Here is a 7,643-nt window from a genome sequence, read left to right as displayed (position 1 = left end):
CATTCAGAGTCATGAAAAAACAAAACTGAATGAAGTTGCAAAACAGCATGGTTTTCCTCCTGCTGTCTAAGGGCTCTTCTGGTATCCGGGATTTGTAGACAGAGACAACCACACCACCAACTCCTCATTTTCAGGACTCCTTTCTTGCGCCAGCCACACCAGGACAAGGGGGTGCTCAGCATTCTCCTCCTTCTCCCCAACAACACACAGTAGTATTTTTCCAGCATTGAAATTACTGGACTTAATTAATGGAGAGCTCCATTACTAGCGCTTCCTCTTGCCTTTGCTTTTTTCTACACGCTAAAAAACAGATGCTATGCTTTCAACAACACACTGTTAAAAAAAATTATTAAAAAAACCCCCAAAACATACCAAAAAACCAAACACCACCCAAACCTGCTGCTGTTTCTGACTGATCCCTTGCTTTACTCTAGCTTTACATTAATGCGTCAGGGAACCTGAGAGCACTGTAGGCCCTGCCAGGACCCCCAGGGCCTTTCTCAGCCCAGGAGCCCATTCCAGCCCCCGGGGCCACCAGCCCTGCGGCTGTGTCCCAGCCTGGCCTTGGCCCAGGCCTTTCCCCATGGAGGTGTGCAATGCCCCAGGCTGAAGCAGTGGGACCTGCCCTGCCACCCCCCGCGGGTCCCCCTGGCCCCCACAAAGCCCCGAGGTTCTGCTCTGGGTTGTCAGGAAGGTGTTTGGCTCAGCCCAAAATAAGGGATGGCCAAAAGCTTTATGGTATATAGAAAATGTTTTCTACAGTATAACTTTTTAAAAATATGACCCATATATCTTATAGTTCTAGATTTTTTGTGCTCTGAGTTCCAGAAATCATTAATTTGCTGCTGTCCCCAATGATGACTGATACTTGTTCCTCAAAGTCTGAATCCAAAGGAAGACATCTCCTAGCAATCAATGCCTGTGGCTTTTCACAGAAACCCCCATGCTGGCACGAGTGTCAGTCACCTGAGTGAGACACCAATCGACATTTTCACCTCAGGATCAGAAGGTAAAGAAAGCAGCGCTTCACTTGGTTATACAAATCCATATCTATCAAAACCATAGCAAAAATTATACATTTAGGATAACATCTCTGGCAGGCACACCTATTCTTTCTCTTACTCTGAGACACAAAAGATCACTGCAGGAATATTTCTTGCCACCTTTTTTACCCACTTGATAAACCCTAGCTAATTTTAGTGTTACTTTCCATTTTACTTTTATCCCTCAGATCACACTGCTTCCTTATCAGCAAAGATGTGAAGATAAAAGAAAGCAAAAAATCCTTGGCTAGTAATTTTAATGCCTAAGCTGCAGAATGCTTAATTGCTTTCAAAAACACCTTACCATAATCACGTGTTTGTTACCCAGTTTTCAAAAATAAAGCATTCTCACAAAAATACCAAGTTTTCAGCTTTTGAGTTATTTGGGGTATGAGGCTTTCTATACTTTTTTGATCAAGAATTATATAAAATGAATCACATTTTCTGCTGGAGTGGTAACAGGTCTTGACCTACATACTTGCTGTCAAACAACCTTTTAAATAGCTAGGTTTCTCAGGAATACAGATAGAGATAATTATTGATATTGCTGTTTCTGGCACACCTCTCCCTACTGCAGCAGTATTTATTAATAGTTAACATGATATTTTGCTGAATCTTGTAAGAACATCTCTTACAGGTATTAGAGTAAATGTATTTCCTGCATTGACAGTGCTGTAGAAATGACCTTTTGATTGCTATAGTCAATTTTTCATCTTTTACTGTCATAAAATTAAAATTTAATCAGAACTTCAAAATTTAAAACAGCCCTGGCAACAACTTGTTCTCCAGAAGTCTCATTAATAAGCAATGGAATACCATACCTCTGACAATTACAGGGCTGGGGTTTGGGGTTTTTTCGCTTTATAAAGAGACAACTTTACTTAATTATTTTTAAAATCCTTTGTTGTGGCAAGTCATGAGAATTATATTGAACCTTTTACTTGTCTGGTAGATGAAGGTGTCTTTGATCATATAATGAATTCCTATGGCAATATTTAAATATTCCCTTTCCTATCCCTGATCCCAAAGTACAAGCAGCTGCTATAGGGGAATAAGAGTGATGTTTTAGATTAAGACCATTAGATGTTGGTTCTCAAGAGCACTTTCCTTTAAAAAAGAATACAGAAAAAAAATTATAGGATCATTGAATCATGCATCTCAGGTTGGAAGGGACCCATACGGATCATTGACTCCAGCTCCCAGCTCCTTGCAGGACTACCTAAAACTAAATCATATGTCTAAGAGCGTCATCCAGATGCTCTTTGAACAATGACATGCTTGGTGCCATGACCACTTCCCTGGGGAGCCTGTTCCAGTGACCAATCACCCTCTCAGTGACTCCTTAGATAGTTAATAGAGAAAACCAGGTATCAACAGAAGGTGTATCATTAAATCTTCCATTTTTATGATTTATTTTACTCAACTTCCACACCTATGTGTCTAATCACAGACAGCCATCCCTATCAACAGAGTAACAGGCACCTTCAGAAGCATTAAAAAAGATAAAACCTCTGGAAAGGAAATAACCTTGTTTTTTTCCACTAAAAGTACGGCAGCTACCTTCTGGGCAGTTGAAGGGAGGAAAGATGACATTCACTCCTGCTGTCAATCTGCTGCTTTGTGAAGGTAGTATGAGGATATATTTTATAAAAAAACTTGCATAGCCTTGGTTCTTTTTAAAAGCCATATAAATAGGACTTAGAACCCAATTTCTTACACGATGACAGACAAACTGAAAGATCATACAGGACCAAAGGATCCTAAACACAGAAAGGAATATGCAGAAAATGTGATTTGCATAATGAATGAGGATGTGTGTAAAAAGGTGAAAAGTTTTAAGTAGGGCACCTACCTAGTTTTTAAATGGCTTGTTTAGGAAGAAGGATTCATTACTCATTGTAGATGATGTTCTAAGCAATAGTCAAAAGCTGCAGGGATTACGGAAATAATCTGAAACTGCTGTGTGGAAAGTGCTACAGCAGGCTATACCAGACTAGCCAAAATTGACAAAGAATATCAGAGAAAAGCTTTAGCATTCAAAAATATTCTTAAAAGTAGACTCTTCATTTTGATTATCTATTAAAGTAAGAAAGACTCATGTCTCTGGTAAGACTAGGAATGTCTTTCTTATGTCTATTCTTAAAAAAACATGAAAGGATTTTTGCAAATTAGTCACATGAATATTTATAGCCATAACAGACAGTACAGTCATTTTCCAGTTACCATGTAGGTAGAATAGCAGTCCATACCAAGTTTCTGAATGAAAATGCACACCATGCAATTTCTCTAGTTTCTCTTTCTGTATGTCTAATAGAACACCTGGTGAAAAATTGCTCATTGAAGTTAATTTGCCTTCAATTATCACCAGTTACATTTCCAGCTGTTCTGTTTCATCGTAGACTTCTTAATTTATTCATCTGACATATTCAGATCTGTTTCCTCCATACACATATGTTCATAACAAGAAGGAAGAACTCCTGCTCCTGGGGAATTAATCTCTCATCTGTCAGATTCCTGATTGCAACCTCATCAGTAATTGAGAGCTAGTAAGCATGCAATTTACAGTAATTATATTTCCACATGGAATCAAGCCAGCTCTTTACTTAGTTGTTTAGGAATATATATTCCAATAAAACTCATGACAATGAGTCTGTATCATTTGGGGAATCAAAGGTATACATTCTTACTATTGCCTTTACAATGAAGGTCAGACAAACCCTGATATACTCTGAGGCTGTAAAATTAAATTCTTAAGGAAAAGACTCAGAACTTGCTAGTCTGTACCATAAACCTATTAATAAAGCAAATCCTATTCATGGCCTTTTGCAGCTAAAGCAAAGAAAAAATAAAACTTTTTTTTTTTTTGCTATGGCAAGTAATGATACACCAGATATTAAAAAAACTCCAAAAAACAGAAGAGAAAATAAAGTAGACATCTCATGTCATGAAATATATTCAGATAACATTAGTTTTCTCAAATATATTAATTATTCCAACTTGCTTTGTGCATGTAATGTTAACTTTTTCCTTATTGATCTTGAATATTGAAAAATTTAATAATATTTTCCAAGGCAATTAATTACATAAGCCACTTGTTGTTTCTGTCTGTTACTTGGATGTCAATTTAATCATTTCTTCAAGTGCAAATTCAGAATTAGGCTTTATGAAAGACTACATATTTTCATGATTAAAATTAACCTTCTGTGAGTGTTTGTGCAAAAATCCTCTATGGCTCTGATGTCACCCAAAATGAATGTAAGAGCAGCATGATGAGAGAAATCAAATGTAAATCATATGAACACTGCTGCATTTGTTAATAGTTGTACCCGCTCCCTGAAGGGGAATGCCACACAGCCCTTCTTCCTCCATGCTCCATGCACAGCATGGTTGCCAGTAGCTCTGGTACTACTTTTTGCTGAAAGAAAGAGGAAGTCACTGGATCCCCACACCCTTCTCCTAGACAAACTGGTAAGGTATAGTCTGGATGGGTGGTCTGCAAGATGGGTAGAAAATGGGCTCACAGAGAGCACTCAGAGGGTGGTGATCAATGGTTTTTACTTAGGCTGGCAGCCTGTCACATGTGGGATTGATCCTTCAGTGATCGATACTGGGCCACACGTTGTTCAACACCTTATTAAAGATGGACAATGGGATTGAAAGCACTTTCACCAAGTTTGCTGATGACACTAAACTGGCTAGTGAGATGGACACATCAGAAGGGCAAACAATCTTACAGGCAGATCTGGACAGGCTGGAAGAGTGGGCAACAGAGAACTGTATGAAATTTAACGAAGACAAATGCAAGGTCCTGCTCCTGAGATGACGTGACCAAAAAGCCCAGTACAGGCTAGAATCTGAGTGGCTGGGGAGCAGCCTTGCTGAAAGGGACCTGGGGGTCCTGGTGGACAACAAACTGAACACAAGTTAGCAGTGTGCCACTGCAGCAACAAAAGCAAATTAGATCCTGGGCTACACCTGCAGGTGCTTTGCTAGCAGAGATAGAGACATGCTCATCTCACTCCACCCAACACTTTCCAGGCTGAACCTGGAGCACTGTATCCAGTTCTGGTCCCCACAATTCACAAAGATGATCAAAGGGCTGGAGATCCTGCCCTATGAGGAAAGACTGAAGGAGCTAGGTCTTTTCTCCCTGGAGAAAAGAAGGCTCAGGAGGGACCTCATCACAATGTTCCAGTAATTCAAAGACAGCTACAATGAGGACGAAGGGTTTCTTTTCACAAGAAGCCACATGAAGAGTACGAGGGGAAATGGGTACAAGTTGCACTGGAAGAGGTTTCATCTTGATAGAAGAAAGATATTTCTTGCAGCAAGAGTAATCAATCACTGGAATAACTTCCTCATGCATGTGGTAGAGTCTCCATCACTGGAGGATTTCAAGACATGACTAGATGGGTTGCCAGATAATGTCATCTAGGCTTCCTTTTCTACAAAAGCTGGGACCAGGCAATCTTTTGAGGTCCCTTCCAACCTGGGCAGTTCTATGAATGTTTGTGTAACTCACCATTTGTTCTCAGACTTATAGAAGTGGGTACTTTTGTTCTTTCATTGTCACCAGGCGCTGAACGAACAAACAAGCCCTGGTATGACGGTCCTTTCTGAGTCAAATCTCTGCTTGACCCAAAACTCTGCCAAGGTTGGAATTTACCCTGAGTAATAAATATGGTTTTAGGCTGAGATTAATGTATGTATATATTAGTGATATAGCTGAGGTACTCAGCATAGTCTCCCCTTCCCAGTACATGTTTCCTACAGGTATTGGACAGATCTGAAGTGCCACCCGCAAGTGTAGTCTTTCTATAGACTACAAAGGGAGTGAAGGACAGCTCAGGCTTTTAACTCACTTGCTTATCCAATATATATAGCTTGAATGGGAATATAAAGACCTTAGTCAACAATGAGTAATTCGTAGCTAAGATTATTTATATCCACAGCTTCCTCTTCCTGGTTGTGATAAGTAAATACTATTTTTCAAGAGACCCTGTTTTATGGAGCTGTGGGTTTTCGTCACCTAGATAAGTTACTTGTGAACTCCCACTGCAATCTTAGTTGTGTTTTGTTGAGTTGATAAAATGAATTACCAATATATTTTTCAACTGTTATTTAGAAATTATTTCCTGTTGAACTAAAACATATATCCATAGCTGTTCGAGATTGTCAAATGTGTTTTCCAATTCTAAACACGCAATAATTGACTAACCTGTAAGTAGTAATTACATTTCTAAAATAATGTGCCTAAGCTTTCTTCCCCCTTAGCTGACTGTGTGCCAAACTTAACAAGCAGTTCATTTTTCCAGAGCTGGTGGTGTAAATAATTATCAGAAGTGGCTTTCTAGGGTCTGCACATAGTACTGGTCATATTGGGTGGCACCTCAGTAACTCTTTTGCTACCAACAACCATTACAAACAACCTGCCATCTGGTTTGTGGGAGCTTGCCATCCTATTAGTTTTTGTGTTCTCCTGTGACTCCTGCCTTCTTTTTTCAGGTTATTATTTCACTGCAGAGGGCAGAGAAACTGCAACAAACTTACCTGGCCAAGTCTCCAAAAAGTTGTGGAGGAGGACAGGCAGCTGTTTCATTAAGGTAGAGGAAGGGAAAGGAAGTAACAGACCACCCCCCACCTCTTTCCAAAAGAAGTGGTGAAGGTGAAAAGTCGGGATATAGACTAGAGGATATGTTAATTTTCGTCCCTTGTTGTCTTCTGTTGGGTGATCATTGCTTTTTGTCCACCTCAGAGTGTTCAGAAAAGAAAAGAAAGGCTTATTTGTAACTCTTCTGTCTATTGGAGGAAGGTGGCAAGCCAGATTTTTTTCTCCATTTGCTTTCATTCCCCATGAGAGTTGCAGGTGTCTCTGCAGCTAGGGAGAATGATGAGGAAGGATATTGTTACATTCCCATAAGAAAGAAGACATCTGCAGATGCCATAGTACAGAAGATGTAACTTGCCTTAAATGTAGAAAGTGTTTATATTAAGGCAGAATTGCAAGAGGTAGCCAGAACGAGGAAGGGCAGTGCATGTGGTTCAGGTTAATTGAAGGCAACCTCAAGATTGATCCTAAATATTAGGGGACATCAGAATTGCGGGAAGTGAGCAAGATGGACTGGGCACAGCAAAGACAGCTACCCTTAATTCCAGAATGGATGACTAAATAATTCAGTAACACAGTACCAGTCAGTGATTTTTAGATGTGTGTGGCATGAATATTAGTCATATAAATCTAAGAAAAGATTCCATGTGTTTTATGTGAATATATTAGAAGTTTATTCAGCCCCCTTTGGATTGCTTCACACTAAACAAATCATATTGCACTAACATTGACAGATTAAGATATGGAGTAAAAGGATGTGTAGTAATGTGGAATTTAGATTCCCCAGAATTAAGGACTAAAAATCATTACCAGTATTAGATGATACATGTGCACAGAAAGGCAAATAATTGTGCCTGTTAGTGGAGGAGAGCAGTCTGGTAGTAATACGTATTCATTCATTGTAATCAAACTAACAATATATTCCAAAGTAAAGGGAGTACAAACATCTCACCAGAGAGCTCTGTCATTCAATCATGTGCATCTTACTTACA

The sequence above is a fragment of the Falco peregrinus genome, chromosome 4, assembly GCF_023634155.1.
Source record: "Falco peregrinus isolate bFalPer1 chromosome 4, bFalPer1.pri, whole genome shotgun sequence".
Classification (NCBI taxonomy): domain Eukaryota; kingdom Metazoa; phylum Chordata; class Aves; order Falconiformes; family Falconidae; genus Falco; species Falco peregrinus.
Note: the sequence above shows the minus strand (reverse complement) of the source record.